The sequence below is a fragment of the Rhinoderma darwinii genome, unplaced genomic scaffold (genome assembly GCF_050947455.1).
Source record: "Rhinoderma darwinii isolate aRhiDar2 unplaced genomic scaffold, aRhiDar2.hap1 Scaffold_457, whole genome shotgun sequence".
Taxonomy (NCBI): Eukaryota; Metazoa; Chordata; class Amphibia; order Anura; family Rhinodermatidae; genus Rhinoderma; species Rhinoderma darwinii.
Genome location: NW_027463980.1, coordinates 190,000 through 215,391, shown reverse-complemented (window position 1 = coordinate 215,391; position 25,392 = coordinate 190,000). Strand labels below are relative to the sequence as shown.

The following is a 25,392-nucleotide window of genomic DNA, read 5'->3' as shown; positions in this document are numbered from 1 at the left end:
TCTTTGCTATTGTTTCTGTCTTTCTGAAGGGATCTCCCCTTTTAATCCCATTATTTCAACACCTGTTGGACAATGCATGAGTGATAATGAGCGCATTGATTAAATGCAATTAATGAATAGATTGCCACCTCTTGTTGTGTGTCGTCTGTGTTTCTGTGTTTCCGGCATTTCACATTGGAACACCTCATTCACCTTCCTTGTCTTCTCTCCGCCCTCCCTTTTAGGTAAGTTAAAGAGCTGCACCTGAGCCAGCCACTGATTGATTGATTGATTGATTGATTGATTGATTGATTGATTGATTGATGCAGCACAACAGTCAAATAGTGGAGTGGAGTAGGGGAACAGCAAACAGCCAATAAAGCAGCCCGCCCGCTCGCCTGCCCGCCACAATGGACCTACCTGTGTACACTAGATGGATGTGATGGAATGTACTGTCGTCCCTACATTTCAAGAAGAAGTAAGAATTGCAGTTGCAACAAAGCCTTGCTTGCCTACAAAGAGAGCAGCAATTTGGATTTGTTACTATGTTACCTAGAAGAATAACAAACTGTGCAAGGATGGAGGTTGTAGGAGCAAGGAGAAGTTGTCTGTAAAGTTGGTGGATGCCTATTTTCCATTTTGCAGTCCCTTGTCTCCCTCTTGTGGCCTCCTGGAGGCAACTAGCTGTGCAAAAAAAAGACAGCCTGGCGGCCGGCTGTTGCAGTGTTGCCCTCTCAGGCAACACTGAGTGACTGACTGAGCCTCACCGTCTTATATAAAGTTCAGACGGAACTTTGCACGTGTCATAGTGGAGCCCTCAGGATTCCAGAGCCAGCTTTCTGACATCATAATGGGGCCTCAGAGATAAAAGCCTGGGCCCAGGCAGTGTTGGTCAGTGCTGCTCAGCAGGCAGCACTGGACTGGACTGGATTACAGCTGATACAAGGTGTGAAGGAACAAGGGGTGGCTGTGGGCATGCACTTGCTGCCGCTGCCAGTGTTTATCTGCATGGCAGCAGGGCATTTGGGCGTTGCCAGGAAGGCGTTTTTATGTAGATTCCTCCTCTTTCAGCACTGCATTGTGGTGCAAGCAAAAGAAGCAAATCCTGTCTGGCTTCCTCTCCGGCCTTTATTCACCTCCCGTGTAGCTGTGAGTGTGTGAGCCTGCAGGGCCCCATGGAATTGCCTAGAAGTAGGCTGAATCGCTGCAAGGGCTGAACAGCAGTATCGGGCAGGCTCGGGCAACGCGCGGCCCGTTCGGGTTATCGCTTCTCGGCCTTTTGGCTAAGATCAAGTGTAGTATCTGTTCTTATCAGTTTAATATCTGATACGTCCCCTATCTGGGGACCATATATTAAATGGATTTTTAGAACAGGGAGATGGAAATAGAGCTTGCTCTGTCCACTCCACGCATTGACCTGGTATTGCAGTATTTCCAGGACCGGTGCACCCTTTCCTTATGTGTTGACTAAAAGCAGATTCCAAAAGTGTTTTTTGTCTTTGCTATTGTTTCTGTCTTTCTGAAGGGATCTCCCCTTTTAATCCCATTATTTCAACACCTGTTGGACAATGCATGAGTGATAATGAGCTCATTGATTAAATGCAATTAATGAATAGATTGCCACCTCTTGTTGTGTGTCGTCTGTGTTTCTGTGTTTCCGGCATTTCACATTGGAACACCTCATTCACCTTCCTTGTCTTCTCTCCGCCCTCCCTTTTAGGTAAGTTAAAGAGCTGCACCTGAGCCAGCCACTGATTGATTGATTGATTGATTGATTGATTGATTGATTGATTGATTGATGCAGCACAACAGTCAAATAGTGGAGTGGAGTAGGGGAACAGCAAACAGCCAATAAAGCAGCCCGCCCGCTCGCCTGCCCGCCACAATGGACCTACCTGTGTACACTAGATGGATGTGATGGAATGTACTGTCGTCCCTACATTTCAAGAAGAAGTAAGAATTGCAGTTGCAACAAAGCCTTGCTTGCCTACAAAGAGAGCAGCAATTTGGATTTGTTACTATGTTACCTAGAAGAATAACAAACTGTGCAAGGATGGAGGTTGTAGGAGCAAGGAGAAGTTGTCTGTAAAGTTGGTGGATGCCTATTTTCCATTTTGCAGTCCCTTGTCTCCCTCTTGTGGCCTCCTGGAGGCAACTAGCTGTGCAAAAAAAAGACAGCCTGGCGGCCGGCTGTTGCAGTGTTGCCCTCTCAGGCAACACTGAGTGACTGACTGAGCCTCACCGTCTTATATAAAGTTCAGACGGAACTTTGCACGTGTCATAGTGGAGCCCTCAGGATTCCAGAGCCAGCTTTCTGACATCATAATGGGGCCTCAGAGATAAAAGCCTGGGCCCAGGCAGTGTTGGTCAGTGCTGCTCAGCAGGCAGCACTGGACTGGACTGGATTACAGCTGATACAAGGTGTGAAGGAACAAGGGGTGGCTGTGGGCATGCACTTGCTGCCGCTGCCAGTGTTTATCTGCATGGCAGCAGGGCATTTGGGCGTTGCCAGGAAGGCGTTTTTATGTAGATTCCTCCTCTTTCAGCACTGCATTGTGGTGCAAGCAAAAGAAGCAAATCCTGTCTGGCTTCCTCTCCGGCCTTTATTCACCTCCCGTGTAGCTGTGAGTGTGTGAGCCTGCAGGGCCCCATGGAATTGCCTAGAAGTAGGCTGAATCGCTGCAAGGGCTGAACAGCAGTATCGGGCAGGCTCGGGCAACGCGCGGCCCGTTCGGGTTATCGCTTCTCGGCCTTTTGGCTAAGATCAAGTGTAGTATCTGTTCTTATCAGTTTAATATCTGATACGTCCCCTATCTGGGGACCATATATTAAATGGATTTTTAGAACAGGGAGATGGAAATAGAGCTTGCTCTGTCCACTCCACGCATTGACCTGGTATTGCAGTATTTCCAGGACCGGTGCACCCTTTCCTTATGTGTTGACTAAAAGCAGATTCCAAAAGTGTTTTTTGTCTTTGCTATTGTTTCTGTCTTTCTGAAGGGATCTCCCCTTTTAATCCCATTATTTCAACACCTGTTGGACAATGCATGAGTGATAATGAGCTCATTGATTAAATGCAATTAATGAATAGATTGCCACCTCTTGTTGTGTGTCGTCTGTGTTTCTGTGTTTCCGGCATTTCACATTGGAACACCTCATTCACCTTCCTTGTCTTCTCTCCGCCCTCCCTTTTAGGTAAGTTAAAGAGCTGCACCTGAGCCAGCCACTGATTGATTGATTGATTGATTGATTGATTGATTGATTGATTGATTGATTGATGCAGCACAACAGTCAAATAGTGGAGTGGAGTAGGGGAACAGCAAACAGCCAATAAAGCAGCCCGCCCGCTCGCCTGCCCGCCACAATGGACCTACCTGTGTACACTAGATGGATGTGATGGAATGTACTGTCGTCCCTACATTTCAAGAAGAAGTAAGAATTGCAGTTGCAACAAAGCCTTGCTTGCCTACAAAGAGAGCAGCAATTTGGATTTGTTACTATGTTACCTAGAAGAATAACAAACTGTGCAAGGATGGAGGTTGTAGGAGCAAGGAGAAGTTGTCTGTAAAGTTGGTGGATGCCTATTTTCCATTTTGCAGTCCCTTGTCTCCCTCTTGTGGCCTCCTGGAGGCAACTAGCTGTGCAAAAAAAAGACAGCCTGGCGGCCGGCTGTTGCAGTGTTGCCCTCTCAGGCAACACTGAGTGACTGACTGAGCCTCACCGTCTTATATAAAGTTCAGACGGAACTTTGCACGTGTCATAGTGGAGCCCTCAGGATTCCAGAGCCAGCTTTCTGACATCATAATGGGGCCTCAGAGATAAAAGCCTGGGCCCAGGCAGTGTTGGTCAGTGCTGCTCAGCAGGCAGCACTGGACTGGACTGGATTACAGCTGATACAAGGTGTGAAGGAACAAGGGGTGGCTGTGGGCATGCACTTGCTGCCGCTGCCAGTGTTTATCTGCATGGCAGCAGGGCATTTGGGCGTTGCCAGGAAGGCGTTTTTATGTAGATTCCTCCTCTTTCAGCACTGCATTGTGGTGCAAGCAAAAGAAGCAAATCCTGTCTGGCTTCCTCTCCGGCCTTTATTCACCTCCCGTGTAGCTGTGAGTGTGTGAGCCTGCAGGGCCCCATGGAATTGCCTAGAAGTAGGCTGAATCGCTGCAAGGGCTGAACAGCAGTATCGGGCAGGCTCGGGCAACGCGCGGCCCGTTCGGGTTATCGCTTCTCGGCCTTTTGGCTAAGATCAAGTGTAGTATCTGTTCTTATCAGTTTAATATCTGATACGTCCCCTATCTGGGGACCATATATTAAATGGATTTTTAGAACAGGGAGATGGAAATAGAGCTTGCTCTGTCCACTCCACGCATTGACCTGGTATTGCAGTATTTCCAGGACCGGTGCACCCTTTCCTTATGTGTTGACTAAAAGCAGATTCCAAAAGTGTTTTTTGTCTTTGCTATTGTTTCTGTCTTTCTGAAGGGATCTCCCCTTTTAATCCCATTATTTCAACACCTGTTGGACAATGCATGAGTGATAATGAGCTCATTGATTAAATGCAATTAATGAATAGATTGCCACCTCTTGTTGTGTGTCGTCTGTGTTTCTGTGTTTCCGGCATTTCACATTGGAACACCTCATTCACCTTCCTTGTCTTCTCTCCGCCCTCCCTTTTAGGTAAGTTAAAGAGCTGCACCTGAGCCAGCCACTGATTGATTGATTGATTGATTGATTGATTGATTGATTGATTGATTGATTGATTGATTGATTGATTGATGCAGCACAACAGTCAAATAGTGGAGTGGAGTAGGGGAACAGCAAACAGCCAATAAAGCAGCCCGCCCGCTCGCCTGCCCGCCACAATGGACCTACCTGTGTACACTAGATGGATGTGATGGAATGTACTGTCGTCCCTACATTTCAAGAAGAAGTAAGAATTGCAGTTGCAACAAAGCCTTGCTTGCCTACAAAGAGAGCAGCAATTTGGATTTGTTACTATGTTACCTAGAAGAATAACAAACTGTGCAAGGATGGAGGTTGTAGGAGCAAGGAGAAGTTGTCTGTAAAGTTGGTGGATGCCTATTTTCCATTTTGCAGTCCCTTGTCTCCCTCTTGTGGCCTCCTGGAGGCAACTAGCTGTGCAAAAAAAAGACAGCCTGGCGGCCGGCTGTTGCAGTGTTGCCCTCTCAGGCAACACTGAGTGACTGACTGAGCCTCACCGTCTTATATAAAGTTCAGACGGAACTTTGCACGTGTCATAGTGGAGCCCTCAGGATTCCAGAGCCAGCTTTCTGACATCATAATGGGGCCTCAGAGATAAAAGCCTGGGCCCAGGCAGTGTTGGTCAGTGCTGCTCAGCAGGCAGCACTGGACTGGACTGGATTACAGCTGATACAAGGTGTGAAGGAACAAGGGGTGGCTGTGGGCATGCACTTGCTGCCGCTGCCAGTGTTTATCTGCATGGCAGCAGGGCATTTGGGCGTTGCCAGGAAGGCGTTTTTATGTAGATTCCTCCTCTTTCAGCACTGCATTGTGGTGCAAGCAAAAGAAGCAAATCCTGTCTGGCTTCCTCTCCGGCCTTTATTCACCTCCCGTGTAGCTGTGAGTGTGTGAGCCTGCAGGGCCCCATGGAATTGCCTAGAAGTAGGCTGAATCGCTGCAAGGGCTGAACAGCAGTATCGGGCAGGCTCGGGCAACGCGCGGCCCGTTCGGGTTATCGCTTCTCGGCCTTTTGGCTAAGATCAAGTGTAGTATCTGTTCTTATCAGTTTAATATCTGATACGTCCCCTATCTGGGGACCATATATTAAATGGATTTTTAGAACAGGGAGATGGAAATAGAGCTTGCTCTGTCCACTCCACGCATTGACCTGGTATTGCAGTATTTCCAGGACCGGTGCACCCTTTCCTTATGTGTTGACTAAAAGCAGATTCCAAAAGTGTTTTTTGTCTTTGCTATTGTTTCTGTCTTTCTGAAGGGATCTCCCCTTTTAATCCCATTATTTCAACACCTGTTGGACAATGCATGAGTGATAATGAGCTCATTGATTAAATGCAATTAATGAATAGATTGCCACCTCTTGTTGTGTGTCGTCTGTGTTTCTGTGTTTCCGGCATTTCACATTGGAACACCTCATTCACCTTCCTTGTCTTCTCTCCGCCCTCCCTTTTAGGTAAGTTAAAGAGCTGCACCTGAGCCAGCCACTGATTGATTGATTGATTGATTGATTGATTGATTGATTGATTGATTGATGCAGCACAACAGTCAAATAGTGGAGTGGAGTAGGGGAACAGCAAACAGCCAATAAAGCAGCCCGCCCGCTCGCCTGCCCGCCACAATGGACCTACCTGTGTACACTAGATGGATGTGATGGAATGTACTGTCGTCCCTACATTTCAAGAAGAAGTAAGAATTGCAGTTGCAACAAAGCCTTGCTTGCCTACAAAGAGAGCAGCAATTTGGATTTGTTACTATGTTACCTAGAAGAATAACAAACTGTGCAAGGATGGAGGTTGTAGGAGCAAGGAGAAGTTGTCTGTAAAGTTGGTGGATGCCTATTTTCCATTTTGCAGTCCCTTGTCTCCCTCTTGTGGCCTCCTGGAGGCAACTAGCTGTGCAAAAAAAAGACAGCCTGGCGGCCGGCTGTTGCAGTGTTGCCCTCTCAGGCAACACTGAGTGACTGACTGAGCCTCACCGTCTTATATAAAGTTCAGACGGAACTTTGCACGTGTCATAGTGGAGCCCTCAGGATTCCAGAGCCAGCTTTCTGACATCATTATGGGGCCTCAGAGATAAAAGCCTGGGCCCAGGCAGTGTTGGTCAGTGCTGCTCAGCAGGCAGCACTGGACTGGACTGGATTACAGACAGCTGATACAAGGTGTGAAGGAACAAGGGGTGGCTGTGGGCATGCACTTGCTGCCGCTGCCAGTGTTTATCTGCATGGCAGCAGGGCATTTGGGCGTTGCCAGGAAGGCGTTTTTATGTAGATTCCTCCTCTTTCAGCACTGCATTGTGGTGCAAGCAAAAGAAGCAAATCCTGTCTGGCTTCCTCTCCGGCCTTTATTCACCTCCCGTGTAGCTGTGAGTGTGTGAGCCTGCAGGGCCCCATGGAATTGCCTAGAAGTAGGCTGAATCGCTGCAAGGGCTGAACAGCAGTATCGGGCAGGCTCGGGCAACGCGCGGCCCGTTCGGGTTATCGCTTCTCGGCCTTTTGGCTAAGATCAAGTGTAGTATCTGTTCTTATCAGTTTAATATCTGATACGTCCCCTATCTGGGGACCATATATTAAATGGATTTTTAGAACAGGGAGATGGAAATAGAGCTTGCTCTGTCCACTCCACGCATTGACCTGGTATTGCAGTATTTCCAGGACCGGTGCACCCTTTCCTTATGTGTTGACTAAAAGCAGATTCCAAAAGTGTTTTTTGTCTTTGCTATTGTTTCTGTCTTTCTGAAGGGATCTCCCCTTTTAATCCCATTATTTCAACACCTGTTGGACAATGCATGAGTGATAATGAGCTCATTGATTAAATGCAATTAATGAATAGATTGCCACCTCTTGTTGTGTGTCGTCTGTGTTTCTGTGTTTCCGGCATTTCACATTGGAACACCTCATTCACCTTCCTTGTCTTCTCTCCGCCCTCCCTTTTAGGTAAGTTAAAGAGCTGCACCTGAGCCAGCCACTGATTGATTGATTGATTGATTGATTGATTGATTGATTGATTGATTGATTGATGCAGCACAACAGTCAAATAGTGGAGTGGAGTAGGGGAACAGCAAACAGCCAATAAAGCAGCCCGCCCGCTCGCCTGCCCGCCACAATGGACCTACCTGTGTACACTAGATGGATGTGATGGAATGTACTGTCGTCCCTACATTTCAAGAAGAAGTAAGAATTGCAGTTGCAACAAAGCCTTGCTTGCCTACAAAGAGAGCAGCAATTTGGATTTGTTACTATGTTACCTAGAAGAATAACAAACTGTGCAAGGATGGAGGTTGTAGGAGCAAGGAGAAGTTGTCTGTAAAGTTGGTGGATGCCTATTTTCCATTTTGCAGTCCCTTGTCTCCCTCTTGTGGCCTCCTGGAGGCAACTAGCTGTGCAAAAAAAAGACAGCCTGGCGGCCGGCTGTTGCAGTGTTGCCCTCTCAGGCAACACTGAGTGACTGACTGAGCCTCACCGTCTTATATAAAGTTCAGACGGAACTTTGCACGTGTCATAGTGGAGCCCTCAGGATTCCAGAGCCAGCTTTCTGACATCATAATGGGGCCTCAGAGATAAAAGCCTAGGCCCAGGCAGTGTTGGTCAGTGCTGCTCAGCAGGCAGCACTGGACTGGACTGGATTACAGCTGATACAAGGTGTGAAGGAACAAGGGGTGGCTGTGGGCATGCACTTGCTGCCGCTGCCAGTGTTTATCTGCATGGCAGCAGGGCATTTGGGCGTTGCCAGGAAGGCGTTTTTATGTAGATTCCTCCTCTTTCAGCACTGCATTGTGGTGCAAGCAAAAGAAGCAAATCCTGTCTGGCTTCCTCTCCGGCCTTTATTCACCTCCCGTGTAGCTGTGAGTGTGTGAGCCTGCAGGGCCCCATGGAATTGCCTAGAAGTAGGCTGAATCGCTGCAAGGGCTGAACAGCAGTATCGGGCAGGCTCGGGCAACGCGCGGCCCGTTCGGGTTATCGCTTCTCGGCCTTTTGGCTAAGATCAAGTGTAGTATCTGTTCTTATCAGTTTAATATCTGATACGTCCCCTATCTGGGGACCATATATTAAATGGATTTTTAGAACAGGGAGATGGAAATAGAGCTTGCTCTGTCCACTCCACGCATTGACCTGGTATTGCAGTATTTCCAGGACCGGTGCACCCTTTCCTTATGTGTTGACTAAAAGCAGATTCCAAAAGTGTTTTTTGTCTTTGCTATTGTTTCTGTCTTTCTGAAGGGATCTCCCCTTTTAATCCCATTATTTCAACACCTGTTGGACAATGCATGAGTGATAATGAGCTCATTGATTAAATGCAATTAATGAATAGATTGCCACCTCTTGTTGTGTGTCGTCTGTGTTTCTGTGTTTCCGGCATTTCACATTGGAACACCTCATTCACCTTCCTTGTCTTCTCTCCGCCCTCCCTTTTAGGTAAGTTAAAGAGCTGCACCTGAGCCAGCCACTGATTGATTGATTGATTGATTAATTGATTGATTGATTGATTGATTGATTGATTGATTGATTGATTGATTGATTGATTGATTGATTGATGCAGCACAACAGTCAAATAGTGGAGTGGAGTAGGGGAACAGCAAACAGCCAATAAAGCAGCCCGCCCGCTCGCCTGCCCGCCACAATGGACCTACCTGTGTACACTAGATGGATGTGATGGAATGTACTGTCGTCCCTACATTTCAAGAAGAAGTAAGAATTGCAGTTGCAACAAAGCCTTGCTTGCCTACAAAGAGAGCAGCAATTTGGATTTGTTACTATGTTACCTAGAAGAATAACAAACTGTGCAAGGATGGAGGTTGTAGGAGCAAGGAGAAGTTGTCTGTAAAGTTGGTGGATGCCTATTTTCCATTTTGCAGTCCCTTGTCTCCCTCTTGTGGCCTCCTGGAGGCAACTAGCTGTGCAAAAAAAAGACAGCCTGGCGGCCGGCTGTTGCAGTGTTGCCCTCTCAGGCAACACTGAGTGACTGACTGAGCCTCACCGTCTTATATAAAGTTCAGACGGAACTTTGCACGTGTCATAGTGGAGCCCTCAGGATTCCAGAGCCAGCTTTCTGACATCATAATGGGGCCTCAGAGATAAAAGCCTGGGCCCAGGCAGTGTTGGTCAGTGCTGCTCAGCAGGCAGCACTGGACTGGACTGGATTACAGCTGATACAAGGTGTGAAGGAACAAGGGGTGGCTGTGGGCATGCACTTGCTGCCGCTGCCAGTGTTTATCTGCATGGCAGCAGGGCATTTGGGCGTTGCCAGGAAGGCGTTTTTATGTAGATTCCTCCTCTTTCAGCACTGCATTGTGGTGCAAGCAAAAGAAGCAAATCCTGTCTGGCTTCCTCTCCGGCCTTTATTCACCTCCCGTGTAGCTGTGAGTGTGTGAGCCTGCAGGGCCCCATGGAATTGCCTAGAAGTAGGCTGAATCGCTGCAAGGGCTGAACAGCAGTATCGGGCAGGCTCGGGCAACGCGCGGCCCGTTCGGGTTATCGCTTCTCGGCCTTTTGGCTAAGATCAAGTGTAGTATCTGTTCTTATCAGTTTAATATCTGATACGTCCCCTATCTGGGGACCATATATTAAATGGATTTTTAGAACAGGGAGATGGAAATAGAGCTTGCTCTGTCCACTCCACGCATTGACCTGGTATTGCAGTATTTCCAGGACCGGTGCACCCTTTCCTTATGTGTTGACTAAAAGCAGATTCCAAAAGTGTTTTTTGTCTTTGCTATTGTTTCTGTCTTTCTGAAGGGATCTCCCCTTTTAATCCCATTATTTCAACACCTGCTGGACAATGCATGAGTGATAATGAGCTCATTGATTAAATGCAATTAATGAATAGATTGCCACCTCTTGTTGTGTGTCGTCTGTGTTTCTGTGTTTCCGGCATTTCACATTGGAACACCTCATTCACCTTCCTTGTCTTCTCTCCGCCCTCCCTTTTAGGTAAGTTAAAGAGCTGCACCTGAGCCAGCCACTGATTGATTGATTGATTGATTGATTGATTGATTGATTGATGCAGCACAACAGTCAAATAGTGGAGTGGAGTAGGGGAACAGCAAACAGCCAATAAAGCAGCCCGCCCGCTCGCCTGCCCGCCACAATGGACCTACCTGTGTACACTAGATGGATGTGATGGAATGTACTGTCGTCCCTACATTTCAAGAAGAAGTAAGAATTGCAGTTGCAACAAAGCCTTGCTTGCCTACAAAGAGAGCAGCAATTTGGATTTGTTACTATGTTACCTAGAAGAATAACAAACTGTGCAAGGATGGAGGTTGTAGGAGCAAGGAGAAGTTGTCTGTAAAGTTGGTGGATGCCTATTTTCCATTTTGCAGTCCCTTGTCTCCCTCTTGTGGCCTCCTGGAGGCAACTAGCTGTGCAAAAAAAAGACAGCCTGGCGGCCGGCTGTTGCAGTGTTGCCCTCTCAGGCAACACTGAGTGACTGACTGAGCCTCACCGTCTTATATAAAGTTCAGACGGAACTTTGCACGTGTCATAGTGGAGCCCTCAGGATTCCAGAGCCAGCTTTCTGACATCATAATGGGGCCTCAGAGATAAAAGCCTGGGCCCAGGCAGTGTTGGTCAGTGCTGCTCAGCAGGCAGCACTGGACTGGACTGGATTACAGCTGATACAAGGTGTGAAGGAACAAGGGGTGGCTGTGGGCATGCACTTGCTGCCGCTGCCAGTGTTTATCTGCATGGCAGCAGGGCATTTGGGCGTTGCCAGGAAGGCGTTTTTATGTAGATTCCTCCTCTTTCAGCACTGCATTGTGGTGCAAGCAAAAGAAGCAAATCCTGTCTGGCTTCCTCTCCGGCCTTTATTCACCTCCCGTGTAGCTGTGAGTGTGTGAGCCTGCAGGGCCCCATGGAATTGCCTAGAAGTAGGCTGAATCGCTGCAAGGGCTGAACAGCAGTATCGGGCAGGCTCGGGCAACGCGCGGCCCGTTCGGGTTATCGCTTCTCGGCCTTTTGGCTAAGATCAAGTGTAGTATCTGTTCTTATCAGTTTAATATCTGATACGTCCCCTATCTGGGGACCATATATTAAATGGATTTTTAGAACAGGGAGATGGAAATAGAGCTTGCTCTGTCCACTCCACGCATTGACCTGGTATTGCAGTATTTCCAGGACCGGTGCACCCTTTCCTTATGTGTTGACTAAAAGCAGATTCCAAAAGTGTTTTTTGTCTTTGCTATTGTTTCTGTCTTTCTGAAGGGATCTCCCCTTTTTATCCCATTATTTCAACACCTGTTGGACAATGCATGAGTGATAATGAGCTCATTGATTAAATGCAATTAATGAATAGATTGCCACCTCTTGTTGTGTGTCGTCTGTGTTTCTGTGTTTCCGGCATTTCACATTGGAACACCTCATTCACCTTCCTTGTCTTCTCTCCGCCCTCCCTTTTAGGTAAGTTAAAGAGCTGCACCTGAGCCAGCCACTGATTGATTGATTGATTGATTGATTGATTGATTGATTGATTGATTGATGCAGCACAACAGTCAAATAGTGGAGTGGAGTAGGGGAACAGCAAACAGCCAATAAAGCAGCCCGCCCGCTCGCCTGCCCGCCACAATGGACCTACCTGTGTACACTAGATGGATGTGATGGAATGTACTGTCGTCCCTACATTTCAAGAAGAAGTAAGAATTGCAGTTGCAACAAAGCCTTGCTTGCCTACAAAGAGAGCAGCAATTTGGATTTGTTACTATGTTACCTAGAAGAATAACAAACTGTGCAAGGATGGAGGTTGTAGGAGCAAGGAGAAGTTGTCTGTAAAGTTGGTGGATGCCTATTTTCCATTTTGCAGTCCCTTGTCTCCCTCTTGTGGCCTCCTGGAGGCAACTAGCTGTGCAAAAAAAAGACAGCCTGGCGGCCGGCTGTTGCAGTGTTGCCCTCTCAGGCAACACTGAGTGACTGACTGAGCCTCACCGTCTTATATAAAGTTCAGACGGAACTTTGCACGTGTCATAGTGGAGCCCTCAGGATTCCAGAGCCAGCTTTCTGACATCATAATGGGGCCTCAGAGATAAAAGCCTGGGCCCAGGCAGTGTTGGTCAGTGCTGCTCAGCAGGCAGCACTGGACTGGACTGGATTACAGCTGATACAAGGTGTGAAGGAACAAGGGGTGGCTGTGGGCATGCACTTGCTGCCGCTGCCAGTGTTTATCTGCATGGCAGCAGGGCATTTGGGCGTTGCCAGGAAGGCGTTTTTATGTAGATTCCTCCTCTTTCAGCACTGCATTGTGGTGCAAGCAAAAGAAGCAAATCCTGTCTGGCTTCCTCTCCGGCCTTTATTCACCTCCCGTGTAGCTGTGAGTGTGTGAGCCTGCAGGGCCCCATGGAATTGCCTAGAAGTAGGCTGAATCGCTGCAAGGGCTGAACAGCAGTATCGGGCAGGCTCGGGCAACGCGCGGCCCGTTCGGGTTATCGCTTCTCGGCCTTTTGGCTAAGATCAAGTGTAGTATCTGTTCTTATCAGTTTAATATCTGATACGTCCCCTATCTGGGGACCATATATTAAATGGATTTTTAGAACAGGGAGATGGAAATAGAGCTTGCTCTGTCCACTCCACGCATTGACCTGGTATTGCAGTATTTCCAGGACCGGTGCACCCTTTCCTTATGTGTTGACTAAAAGCAGATTCCAAAAGTGTTTTTTGTCTTTGCTATTGTTTCTGTCTTTCTGAAGGGATCTCCCCTTTTAATCCCATTATGTCAACACCTGTTGGACAATGCATGAGTGATAATGAGCTCATTGATTAAATGCAATTAATGAATAGATTGCCACCTCTTGTTGTGTGTCGTCTGTGTTTCTGTGTTTCCGGCATTTCACATTGGAACACCTCATTCACCTTCCTTGTCTTCTCTCCGCCCTCCCTTTTAGGTAAGTTAAAGAGCTGCACCTGAGCCAGCCACTGATTGATTGATTGATTGATTGATTGATTGATTGATTGATTGATTGATTGATTGATTGATTGATTGATTGATGCAGCACAACAGTCAAATAGTGGAGTGGAGTAGGGGAACAGCAAACAGCCAATAAAGCAGCCCGCCCGCTCGCCTGCCCGCCACAATGGACCTACCTGTGTACACTAGATGGATGTGATGGAATGTACTGTCGTCCCTACATTTCAAGAAGAAGTAAGAATTGCAGTTGCAACAAAGCCTTGCTTGCCTACAAAGAGAGCAGCAATTTGGATTTGTTACTATGTTACCTAGAAGAATAACAAACTGTGCAAGGATGGAGGTTGTAGGAGCAAGGAGAAGTTGTCTGTAAAGTTGGTGGATGCCTATTTTCCATTTTGCAGTCCCTTGTCTCCCTCTTGTGGCCTCCTGGAGGCAACTAGCTGTGCAAAAAAAAGACAGCCTGGCGGCCGGCTGTTGCAGTGTTGCCCTCTCAGGCAACACTGAGTGACTGACTGAGCCTCACCGTCTTATATAAAGTTCAGACGGAACTTTGCACGTGTCATAGTGGAGCCCTCAGGATTCCAGAGCCAGCTTTCTGACATCATAATGGGGCCTCAGAGATAAAAGCCTGGGCCCAGGCAGTGTTGGTCAGTGCTGCTCAGCAGGCAGCACTGGACTGGACTGGATTACAGCTGATACAAGGTGTGAAGGAACAAGGGGTGGCTGTGGGCATGCACTTGCTGCCGCTGCCAGTGTTTATCTGCATGGCAGCAGGGCATTTGGGCGTTGCCAGGAAGGCGTTTTTATGTAGATTCCTCCTCTTTCAGCACTGCATTGTGGTGCAAGCAAAAGAAGCAAATCCTGTCTGGCTTCCTCTCCGGCCTTTATTCACCTCCCGTGTAGCTGTGAGTGTGTGAGCCTGCAGGGCCCCATGGAATTGCCTAGAAGTAGGCTGAATCGCTGCAAGGGCTGAACAGCAGTATCGGGCAGGCTCGGGCAACGCGCGGCCCGTTCGGGTTATCGCTTCTCGGCCTTTTGGCTAAGATCAAGTGTAGTATCTGTTCTTATCAGTTTAATATCTGATACGTCCCCTATCTGGGGACCATATATTAAATGGATTTTTAGAACAGGGAGATGGAAATAGAGCTTGCTCTGTCCACTCCACGCATTGACCTGGTATTGCAGTATTTCCAGGACCGGTGCACCCTTTCCTTATGTGTTGACTAAAAGCAGATTCCAAAAGTGTTTTTTGTCTTTGCTATTGTTTCTGTCTTTCTGAAGGGATCTCCCCTTTTAATCCCATTATTTCAACACCTGTTGGACAATGCATGAGTGATAATGAGCTCATTGATTAAATGCAATTAATGAATAGATTGCCACCTCTTGTTGTGTGTCGTCTGTGTTTCTGTGTTTCCGGCATTTCACATTGGAACACCTCATTCACCTTCCTTGTCTTCTCTCCGCCCTCCCTTTTAGGTAAGTTAAAGAGCTGCACCTGAGCCAGCCACTGATTGATTGATTGATTGATTGATTGATTGATTGATTGATTGATGCAGCACAACAGTCAAATAGTGGAGTGGAGTAGGGGAACAGCAAACAGCCAATAAAGCAGCCCGCCCGCTCGCCTGCCCGCCACAATGGACCTACCTGTGTACACTAGATGGATGTGATGGAATGTACTGTCGTCCCTACATTTCAAGAAGAAGTAAGAATTGCAGTTGCAACAAAGCCTTGCTTGCCTACAAAGAGAGCAGCAATTTGGATTTGTTACTATGTTACCTAGAAGAATAACAAACTGTGCAAGGATGGAGGTTGTAGGAGCAAGGAGAAGTTGTCTGTAAAGTTGGTGGATGCCTATTTTCCATTTTGCAGTCCCTTGTCTCCCTCTTGTGGCCTCCTGGAGGCAACTAGCTGTGCAAAAAAAAGACAGCCTGGCGGCCGGCTGTTGCAGTGTTGCCCTCTCAGGCAACACTGAGTGACTGACTGAGCCTCACCGTCTTATATAAAGTTCAGACGGAACTTTGCACGTGTCATAGTGGAGCCCTCAGGATTCCAGAGCCAGCTTTCTGACATCATAATGGGGCCTCAGAGATAAAAGCCTGGGCCCAGGCAGTGTTGGTCAGTGCTGCTCAGCAGGCAGCACTGGACTGGACTGGATTACAGCTGATACAAGGTGTGAAGGAACAAGGGGTGGCTGTGGGCATGCACTTGCTGCCGCTGCCAGTGTTTATCTGCATGGCAGCAGGGCATTTGGGCGTTGCCAGGAAGGCGTTTTTATGTAGATTCCTCCTCTTTCAGCACTGCATTGTGGTGCAAGCAAAAGAAGCAAATCCTGTCTGGCTTCCTCTCCGGCCTTTATTCACCTCCCGTGTAGCTGTGAGTGTGTGAGCCTGCAGGGCCCCATGGAATTGCCTAGAAGTAGGCTGAATCGCTGCAAGGGCTGAACAGCAGTATCGGGCAGGCTCGGGCAACGCGCGGCCCGTTCGGGTTATCGCTTCTCGGCCTTTTGGCTAAGATCAAGTGTAGTATCTGTTCTTATCAGTTTAATATCTGATACGTCCCCTATCTGGGGACCATATATTAAATGGATTTTTAGAACAGGGAGATGGAAATAGAGCTTGCTCTGTCCACTCCACGCATTGACCTGGTATTGCAGTATTTCCAGGACCGGTGCACCCTTTCCTTATGTGTTGACTAAAAGCAGATTCCAAAAGTGTTTTTTGTCTTTGCTATTGTTTCTGTCTTTCTGAAGGGATCTCCCCTTTTAATCCCATTATTTCAACACCTGTTGGACAATGCATGAGTGATAATGAGCTAATTGATTAAATGCAATTAATGAATAGATTGCCACCTCTTGTTGTGTGTCGTCTGTGTTTCTGTGTTTCCGGCATTTCACATTGGAACACCTCATTCACCTTCCTTGTCTTCTCTCCGCCCTCCCTTTTAGGTAAGTTAAAGAGCTGCACCTGAGCCAGCCACTGATTGATTGATTGATTGATTGATTGATTGATTGATTGATGCAGCACAACAGTCAAATAGTGGAGTGGAGTAGGGGAACAGCAAACAGCCAATAAAGCAGCCCGCCCGCTCGCCTGCCCGCCACAATGGACCTACCTGTGTACACTAGATGGATGTGATGGAATGTACTGTCGTCCCTACATTTCAAGAAGAAGTAAGAATTGCAGTTGCAACAAAGCCTTGCTTGCCTACAAAGAGAGCAGCAATTTGGATTTGTTACTATGTTACCTAGAAGAATAACAAACTGTGCAAGGATGGAGGTTGTAGGAGCAAGGAGAAGTTGTCTGTAAAGTTGGTGGATGCCTATTTTCCATTTTGCAGTCCCTTGTCTCCCTCTTGTGGCCTCCTGGAGGCAACTAGCTGTGCAAAAAAAAGACAGCCTGGCGGCCGGCTGTTGCAGTGTTGCCCTCTCAGGCAACACTGAGTGACTGACTGAGCCTCACCGTCTTATATAAAGTTCAGACGGAACTTTGCACGTGTCATAGTGGAGCCCTCAGGATTCCAGAGCCAGCTTTCTGACATCATAATGGGGCCTCAGAGATAAAAGCCTGGGCCCAGGCAGTGTTGGTCAGTGCTGCTCAGCAGGCAGCACTGGACTGGACTGGATTACAGCTGATACAAGGTGTGAAGGAACAAGGGGTGGCTGTGGGCATGCACTTGCTGCCGCTGCCAGTGTTTATCTGCATGGCAGCAGGGCATTTGGGCGTTGCCAGGAAGGCGTTTTTATGTAGATTCCTCCTCTTTCAGCACTGCATTGTGGTGCAAGCAAAAGAAGCAAATCCTGTCTGGCTTCCTCTCCGGCCTTTATTCACCTCCCGTGTAGCTGTGAGTGTGTGAGCCTGCAGGGCCCCATGGAATTGCCTAGAAGTAGGCTGAATCGCTGCAAGGGCTGAACAGCAGTATCGGGCAGGCTCGGGCAACGCGCGGCCCGTTCGGGTTATCGCTTCTCGGCCTTTTGGCTAAGATCAAGTGTAGTATCTGTTCTTATCAGTTTAATATCTGATACGTCCCCTATCTGGGGACCATATATTAAATGGATTTTTAGAACAGGGAGATGGAAATAGAGCTTGCTCTGTCCACTCCACGCATTGACCTGGTATTGCAGTATTTCCAGGACCGGTGCACCCTTTCCTTATGTGTTGACTAAAAGCAGATTCCAAAAGTGTTTTTTGTCTTTGCTATTGTTTCTGTCTTTCTGAAGGGATCTCCCCTTTTAATCCCATTATTTCAACACCTGTTGGACAATGCATGAGTGATAATGAGCTCATTGATTAAATGCAATTAATGAATAGATTGCCACCTCTTGTTGTGTGTCGTCTGTGTTTCTGTGTTTCCGGCATTTCACATTGGAACACCTCATTCACCTTCCTTGTCTTCTCTCCGCCCTCCCTTTTAGGTAAGTTAAAGAGCTGCACCTGAGCCAGCCACTGATTGATTGATTGATTGATTGATTGATTGATTGATTGATTGATTGATTGATTGATTGATTGATGCAGCACAACAGTCAAATAGTGGAGTGGAGTAGGGGAACAGCAAACAGCCAATAAAGCAGCCCGCCCGCTCGCCTGCCCGCCACAATGGACCTACCTGTGTACACTAGATGGATGTGATGGAATGTACTGTCGTCCCTACATTTCAAGAAGAAGTAAGAATTGCAGTTGCAACAAAGCCTTGCTTGCCTACAAAGAGAGCAGCAATTTGGATTTGTTACTATGTTACCTAGAAGAATAACAAACTGTGCAAGGATGGAGGTTGTAGGAGCAAGGAGAAGTTGTCTGTAAAGTTGGTGGATGCCTATTTTCCATTTTGCAGTCCCTTGTCTCCCTCTTGTGGCCTCCTGGAGGCAACTAGCTGTGCAAAAAAAAAGACAGCCTGGCGGCCGGCTGTTGCAGTGTTGCCCTCTCAGGCAACACTGAGTGACTGACTGAGCCTCACCGTCTTATATAAAGTTCAGACGGAACTTTGCACGTGTCATAGTGGAGCCCTCAGGATTCCAGAGCCAGCTTTCTGACATCATAATGGGGCCTCAGAGATAAAAGCCTGGGCCCAGGCAGTGTTGGTCAGTGCTGCTCAGCAGGCAGCACTGGACTGGACTGGATTACAGCTGATACAAGGTGTGAAGGAACAAGGGGTGGCTGTGGGCATGCACTTGCTGCCGCTGCCAGTGTTTATCTGCATGGCAGCAGGGCATTTGGGCGTTGCCAGGAAGGCGTTTTTATGTAGATTCCTCCTCTTTCAGCACTGCATTGTGGTGCAAGCAAAAGAAGCAAATCCTGTCTGGCTTCCTCTCCGGCCTTTATTCACCTCCCGTGTAGCTGTGAGTGTGTGAGCCTGCAGGGCCCCATGGAATTGCCTAGAAGTAGGCTGAATCGCTGCAAGGGCTGAACAGCAGTATCGGGCAGGCTCGGGCAACGCGCGGCCCGTTCGGGTTATCGCTTCTCGGCCTTTTGGCTAAGATCAAGTGTAGTATCTGTTCTTATCAGTTTAATATCTGATACGTCCCCTATCTGGGGACCATATATTAAATGGATTTTTAGAACAGGGAGATGGAAATAGAGCTTGCTCTGTCCACTCCACGCATTGACCTGGTATTGCAGTATTTCCAGGACCGGTGCACCCTTTCCTTATGTGTTGACTAAAAGCAGATTCCAAAAGTGTTTTTTGTCTTTGCTATTGTTTCTGTCTTTCTGAAGGGATCTCCCCTTTTAATCCCATTATTTCAACACCTGTTGGACAATGCATGAGTGATAATGAGCTCATTGATTAAATGCAATTAATGAATAGATTGCCACCTCTTGTTGTGTGTCGTCTGTGTTTCTGTGTTTCCGGCATTTCACATTGGAACACCTCATTCACCTTCCTTGTCTTCTCTCCGCCCTCCCTTTTAGGTAAGTTAAAGAGCTGCACCTGAGCCAGCCACTGATTGATTGATTGATTGATTGATTGATTGATTGATTGATTGATGCAGCACAACAGTCAAATAGTGGAGTGGAGTAGGGGAACAGCAAACAGCCAATAAAGCAGCCCGCCCGCTCGCCTGCCCGCCACAATGGACCTACCTGTGTACACTAGATGGATGTGATGGAATGTACTGTCGTCCCTACATTTCAAGAAGAAGTAAGAATTGCAGTTGCAACAAAGCCTTGCTTGCCTACAAAGAGAGCAGCAATTTGGATTTGTTACTATGTTACCTAGAAGAATAACAAACTGTGCAAGGATGGAGGTTGTAGGAGCAAGGAGAAGTTGTCTGTAAAGTTGGTGGATGCCTATTTTCCATTTTGCAGTCCCTTGTCTCCCTCTTGTGGCCTCCTGGAGGCAACTAGCTGTGCAAAAAAAAGACAGCCTGGCGGCCGGCTGTTGCAGTGTTGCCCTCTCAGGCAACACTGAGTGACTGACTGAGCCTCACCGTCTTATATAAAGTTCAGACGGAACTTTGCACGTGTCATAGTGGAGCCCTCAGGATTCCAGAGCCAGCTTTCTGACATCATAATGGGGCCTCAGAGATAAAAGCCTGGGCCCAGGCAGTGTTGGTCAGTGCTGCTCAGCAGGCAGCACTGGACTGGACTGGATTACAGCTGATACAAGGTGTGAAGGAACAAGGGGTGGCTGTGGGCATGCACTTGCTGCCGCTGCCAGTGTTTATCTGCATGGCAGCAGGGCATTTGGGCGTTGCCAGGAAGGCGTTTTTATGTAGATTCCTCCTCTTTCAGCACTGCATTGTGGTGCAAGCAAAAGAAGCAAATCCTGTCTGGCTTCCTCTCCGGCCTTTATTCACCTCCCGTGTAGCTGTGAGTGTGTGAGCCTGCAGGGCCCCATGGAATTGCCTAGAAGTAGGCTGAATCGCTGCAAGGGCTGAACAGCAGTATCGGGCAGGCTCGGGCAACGCGCGGCCCGTTCGGGTTATCGCTTCTCGGCCTTTTGGCTAAGATCAAGTGTAGTATCTGTTCTTATCAGTTTAATATCTGATACGTCCCCTATCTGGGGACCATATATTAAATGGATTTTTAGAACAGGGAGATGGAAATAGAGCTTGCTCTGTCCACTCCACGCATTGACCTGGTATTGCAGTATTTCCAGGACCGGTGCACCCTTTCCTTATGTGTTGACTAAAAGCAGATTCCAAAAGTGTTTTTTGTCTTTACTATTGTTTCTGTCTTTCTGAAGGGATCTCCCCTTTTAATCCCATTATTTCAACACCTGTTGGACAATGCATGAGTGATAATGAGCTCATTGATTAAATGCAATTAATGAATAGATTGCCACCTCTTGTTGTGTGTCGTCTGTGTTTCTGTGTTTCCGGCATTTCACATTGGAACACCTCATTCACCTTCCTTGTCTTCTCTCCGCCCTCCCTTTTAGGTAAGTTAAAGAGCTGCACCTGAGCCAGCCACTGATTGATTGATTGATTGATTGATTGATTGATTGATTGATTGATGCAGCACAACAGTCAAATAGTGGAGTGGAGTAGGGGAACAGCAAACAGCCAATAAAGCAGACCGCCCGCTCGCCTGCCCGCCACAATGGACCTACCTGTGTACACTAGATGGATGTGATGGAATGTACTGTCGTCCCTACATTTCAAGAAGAAGTAAGAATTGCAGTTGCAACAAAGCCTTGCTTGCCTACAAAGAGAGCAGCAATTTGGATTTGTTACTATGTTACCTAGAAGAATAACAAACTGTGCAAGGATGGAGGTTGTAGGAGCAAGGAGAAGTTGTCTGTAAAGTTGGTGGATGCCTATTTTCCATTTTGCAGTCCCTTGTCTCCCTCTTGTGGCCTCCTGGAGGCAACTAGCTGTGCAAAAAAAAGACAGCCTGGCGGCCGGCTGTTGCAGTGTTGCCCTCTCAGGCAACACTGAGTGACTGACTGAGCCTCACCGTCTTATATAAAGTTCAGACGGAACTTTGCACGTGTCATAGTGGAGCCCTCAGGATTCCAGAGCCAGCTTTCTGACATCATAATGGGGCCTCAGAGATAAAAGCCTGGGCCCAGGCAGTGTTGGTCAGTGCTGCTCAGCAGGCAGCACTGGACTGGACTGGATTACAGCTGATACAAGGTGTGAAGGAACAAGGGGTGGCTGTGGGCATGCACTTGCTGCCGCTGCCAGTGTTTATCTGCATGGCAGCAGGGCATTTGGGCGTTGCCAGGAAGGCGTTTTTATGTAGATTCCTCCTCTTTCAGCACTGCATTGTGGTGCAAGCAAAAGAAGCAAATCCTGTCTGGCTTCCTCTCCGGCCTTTATTCACCTCCCGTGTAGCTGTGAGTGTGTGAGCCTGCAGGGCCCCATGGAATTGCCTAGAAGTAGGCTGAATCGCTGCAAGGGCTGAACAGCAGTATCGGGCAGGCTCGGGCAACGCGCGGCCCGTTCGGGTTATCGCTTCTCGGCCTTTTGGCTAAGATCAAGTGTAGTATCTGTTCTTATCAGTTTAATATCTGATACGTCCCCTATCTGGGGACCATATATTAAATGGATTTTTAGAACAGGGAGATGGAAATAGAGCTTGCTCTGTCCACTCCACGCATTGACCTGGTATTGCAGTATTTCCAGGACCGGTGCACCCTTTCCTTATGTGTTGACTAAAAGCAGATTCCAAAAGTGTTTTTTGTCTTTACTATTGTTTCTGTCTTTCTGAAGGGATCTCCCCTTTTAATCCCATTATTTCAACACCTGTTGGACAATGCATGAGTGATAATGAGCTCATTGATTAAATGCAATTAATGAATAGATTGCCACCTCTTGTTGTGTGTCGTCTGTGTTTCTGTGTTTCCGGCATTTCACATTGGAACACCTCATTCACCTTCCTTGTCTTCTCTCCGCCCTCCCTTTTAGGTAAGTTAAAGAGCTGCACCTGAGCCAGCCACTGATTGATTGATTGATTGATTGATTGATTGATTGATTGATTGATTGATGCAGCACAACAGTCAAATAGTGGAGTGGAGTAGGGGAACAGCAAACAGCCAATAAAGCAGCCCGCCCGCTCGCCTGCCCGCCACAATGGACCTACCTGTGTACACTAGATGGATGTGATGGAATGTACTGTCGTCCCTACATTTCAAGAAGAAGTAAGAATTGCAGTTGCAACAAAGCCTTGCTTGCCTACAAAGAGAGCAGCAATTTGGATTTGTTACTATGTTACCTAGAAGAATAACAAACTGTGCAAGGATGGAGGTTGTAGGAGCAAGGAGAAGTTGTCTGTAAAGTTGGTGGATGCCTATTTTCCATTTTGCAGTCCCTTGTCTCCCTCTTGTGGCCTCCTGGAGGCAACTAGCTGTGCAAAAAAAAGACAGCCTGGCGGCCGGCTGTTGCAGTGTTGCCCTCTCAGGCAACACTGAGTGACTGACTGAGCCTCACCGTCTTATATAAAGTTCAGACGGAACTTTGCACGTGTCATAGTGGAGCCCTCAGGATTCCAGAGCCAGCTTTCTGACATCATAATGGGGCCTCAGAGATAAAAGCCTGGGCCCAGGCAGTGTTGGTCAGTGCTGCTCAGCAGGCAGCACTGGACTGGACTGGATTACAGCTGATACAAGGTGTGAAGGAACAAGGGGTGGCTGTGGGCATGCACTTGCTGCCGCTGCCAGTGTTTATCTGCATGGCAGCAGGGCATTTGGGCGTTGCCAGGAAGGCGTTTTTATGTAGATTCCTCCTCTTTCAGCACTGCATTGTGGTGCAAGCAAAAGAAGCAAATCCTGTCTGGCTTCCTCTCCGGCCTTTATTCACCTCCCGTGTAGCTGTGAGTGTGTGAGCCTGCAGGGCCCCATGGAATTGCCTAGAAGTAGGCTGAATCGCTGCAAGGGCTGAACAGCAGTATCGGGCAGGCTCGGGCAACGCGCGGCCCGTTCGGGTTATCGCTTCTCGGCCTTTTGGCTAAGATCAAGTGTAGTATCTGTTCTTATCAGTTTAATATCTGATACGTCCCCTATCTGGGGACCATATATTAAATGGATTTTTAGAACAGGGAGATGGAAATAGAGCTTGCTCTGTCCACTCCACGCATTGACCTGGTATTGCAGTATTTCCAGGACCGGTGCACCCTTTCCTTATGTGTTGACTAAAAGCAGATTCCAAAAGTGTTTTTTGTCTTTGCTATTGTTTCTGTCTTTCTGAAGGGATCTCCCCTTTTAATCCCATTATTTCAACACCTGTTGGACAATGCATGAGTGATAATGAGCTCATTGATTAAATGCAATTAATGAATAGATTGCCACCTCTTGTTGTGTGTCGTCTGTGTTTCTGTGTTTCCGGCATTTCACATTGGAACACCTCATTCACCTTCCTTGTCTTCTCTCCGCCCTCCCTTTTAGGTAAGTTAAAGAGCTGCACCTGAGCCAGCCACTGATTGATTGATTGATTGATTGATTGATTGATTGATGCAGCACAACAGTCAAATAGTGGAGTGGAGTAGGGGAACAGCAAACAGCCAATAAAGCAGCCCGCCCGCTCGCCTGCCCGCCACAATGGACCTACCTGTGTACACTAGATGGATGTGATGGAATGTACTGTCGTCCCTACATTTCAAGAAGAAGTAAGAATTGCAGTTGCAACAAAGCCTTGCTTGCCTACAAAGAGAGCAGCAATTTGGATTTGTTACTATGTTACCTAGAAGAATAACAAACTGTGCAAGGATGGAGGTTGTAGGAGCAAGGAGAAGTTGTCTGTAAAGTTGGTGGATGCCTATTTTCCATTTTGCAGTCCCTTGTCTCCCTCTTGTGGCCTCCTGGAGGCAACTAGCTGTGCAAAAAAAAAGACAGCCTGGCGGCCGGCTGTTGCAGTGTTGCCCTCTCAGGCAACACTGAGTGACTGACTGAGCCTCACCGTCTTATATAAAGTTCAGACGGAACTTTGCACGTGTCATAGTGGAGCCCTCAGGATTCCAGAGCCAGCTTTCTGACATCATAATGGGGCCTCAGAGATAAAAGCCTGGGCCCAGGCAGTGTTGGTCAGTGCTGCTCAGCAGGCAGCACTGGACTGGACTGGATTACAGCTGATACAAGGTGTGAAGGAACAAGGGGTGGCTGTGGGCATGCACTTGCTGCCGCTGCCAGTGTTTATCTGCATGGCAGCAGGGCATTTGGGCGTTGCCAGGAAGGCGTTTTTATGTAGATTCCTCCTCTTTCAGCACTGCATTGTGGTGCAAGCAAAAGAAGCAAATCCTGTCTGGCTTCCTCTCCGGCCTTTATTCACCTCCCGTGTAGCTGTGAGTGTGTGAGCCTGCAGGGCCCCATGGAATTGCCTAGAAGTAGGCTGAATCGCTGCAAGGGCTGAACAGCAGTATCGGGCAGGCTCGGGCAACGCGCGGCCCGTTCGGGTTATCGCTTCTCGGCCTTTTGGCTAAGATCAAGTGTAGTATCTGTTCTTATCAGTTTAATATCTGATACGTCCCCTATCTGGGGACCATATATTAAATGGATTTTTAGAACAGGGAGATGGAAATAGAGCTTGCTCTGTCCACTCCACGCATTGACCTGGTATTGCAGTATTTCCAGGACCGGTGCACCCTTTCCTTATGTGTTGACTAAAAGCAGATTCCAAAAGTGTTTTTTGTCTTTACTATTGTTTCTGTCTTTCTGAAGGGATCTCCCCTTTTAATCCCATTATTTCAACACCTGTTGGACAATGCATGAGTGATAATGAGCTCATTGATTAAATGCAATTAATGAATAGATTGCCACCTCTTGTTGTGTGTCGTCTGTGTTTCTGTGTTTCCGGCATTTCACATTGGAACACCTCATTCACCTTCCTTGTCTTCTCTCCGCCCTCCCTTTTAGGTAAGTTAAAGAGCTGCAC

General features: G+C 47.7%; 17 non-coding genes across 17 annotated transcripts; all 17 read left to right on the top strand.

Annotated features, from left to right (window-relative positions):
- The first annotated feature begins 1,242 nt into the window (after positions 1-1,242).
- On the top strand, positions 1,243-1,433 carry LOC142717699 (U2 spliceosomal RNA). The gene has a single exon (XR_012872065.1). It is a non-coding gene; the product is annotated as a U2 spliceosomal RNA (small nuclear RNA).
- A 1,284-nt stretch (positions 1,434-2,717) lies between these two features.
- On the top strand, positions 2,718-2,908 carry LOC142717698 (U2 spliceosomal RNA). The gene has a single exon (XR_012872064.1). It is a non-coding gene; the product is annotated as a U2 spliceosomal RNA (small nuclear RNA).
- Positions 2,909-4,196: 1,288 nt separating this feature from the next.
- Positions 4,197-4,387, top strand: LOC142717697 (U2 spliceosomal RNA). The gene has a single exon (XR_012872063.1). It is a non-coding gene; the product is annotated as a U2 spliceosomal RNA (small nuclear RNA).
- Positions 4,388-5,691: 1,304 nt separating this feature from the next.
- LOC142717693 (U2 spliceosomal RNA) lies at positions 5,692-5,882 on the top strand. The gene has a single exon (XR_012872061.1). It is a non-coding gene; the product is annotated as a U2 spliceosomal RNA (small nuclear RNA).
- Positions 5,883-7,170: 1,288 nt separating this feature from the next.
- On the top strand, positions 7,171-7,361 carry LOC142717692 (U2 spliceosomal RNA). Its single transcript, XR_012872060.1, has one exon. It is a non-coding gene; the product is annotated as a U2 spliceosomal RNA (small nuclear RNA).
- A 1,288-nt stretch (positions 7,362-8,649) lies between these two features.
- Positions 8,650-8,840, top strand: LOC142717691 (U2 spliceosomal RNA). The gene has a single exon (XR_012872059.1). It is a non-coding gene; the product is annotated as a U2 spliceosomal RNA (small nuclear RNA).
- Positions 8,841-10,164: 1,324 nt separating this feature from the next.
- Positions 10,165-10,355, top strand: LOC142717690 (U2 spliceosomal RNA). The gene has a single exon (XR_012872058.1). It is a non-coding gene; the product is annotated as a U2 spliceosomal RNA (small nuclear RNA).
- Positions 10,356-11,631: 1,276 nt separating this feature from the next.
- On the top strand, positions 11,632-11,822 carry LOC142717689 (U2 spliceosomal RNA). The gene has a single exon (XR_012872057.1). It is a non-coding gene; the product is annotated as a U2 spliceosomal RNA (small nuclear RNA).
- Positions 11,823-13,106: 1,284 nt separating this feature from the next.
- LOC142717688 (U2 spliceosomal RNA) lies at positions 13,107-13,297 on the top strand. The gene has a single exon (XR_012872056.1). It is a non-coding gene; the product is annotated as a U2 spliceosomal RNA (small nuclear RNA).
- Positions 13,298-14,605: 1,308 nt separating this feature from the next.
- LOC142717687 (U2 spliceosomal RNA) lies at positions 14,606-14,796 on the top strand. The gene has a single exon (XR_012872054.1). It is a non-coding gene; the product is annotated as a U2 spliceosomal RNA (small nuclear RNA).
- Positions 14,797-16,076: 1,280 nt separating this feature from the next.
- Positions 16,077-16,267, top strand: LOC142717686 (U2 spliceosomal RNA). Its single transcript, XR_012872053.1, has one exon. It is a non-coding gene; the product is annotated as a U2 spliceosomal RNA (small nuclear RNA).
- A 1,276-nt stretch (positions 16,268-17,543) lies between these two features.
- On the top strand, positions 17,544-17,734 carry LOC142717685 (U2 spliceosomal RNA). Its single transcript, XR_012872052.1, has one exon. It is a non-coding gene; the product is annotated as a U2 spliceosomal RNA (small nuclear RNA).
- Positions 17,735-19,035: 1,301 nt separating this feature from the next.
- On the top strand, positions 19,036-19,226 carry LOC142717684 (U2 spliceosomal RNA). The gene has a single exon (XR_012872051.1). It is a non-coding gene; the product is annotated as a U2 spliceosomal RNA (small nuclear RNA).
- A 1,280-nt stretch (positions 19,227-20,506) lies between these two features.
- On the top strand, positions 20,507-20,697 carry LOC142717681 (U2 spliceosomal RNA). The gene has a single exon (XR_012872049.1). It is a non-coding gene; the product is annotated as a U2 spliceosomal RNA (small nuclear RNA).
- A 1,280-nt stretch (positions 20,698-21,977) lies between these two features.
- LOC142717680 (U2 spliceosomal RNA) lies at positions 21,978-22,168 on the top strand. Its single transcript, XR_012872048.1, has one exon. It is a non-coding gene; the product is annotated as a U2 spliceosomal RNA (small nuclear RNA).
- Positions 22,169-23,452: 1,284 nt separating this feature from the next.
- Positions 23,453-23,643, top strand: LOC142717679 (U2 spliceosomal RNA). Its single transcript, XR_012872047.1, has one exon. It is a non-coding gene; the product is annotated as a U2 spliceosomal RNA (small nuclear RNA).
- Positions 23,644-24,916: 1,273 nt separating this feature from the next.
- LOC142717678 (U2 spliceosomal RNA) lies at positions 24,917-25,107 on the top strand. Its single transcript, XR_012872046.1, has one exon. It is a non-coding gene; the product is annotated as a U2 spliceosomal RNA (small nuclear RNA).
- The last annotated feature ends 285 nt before the right edge of the window (positions 25,108-25,392 follow it).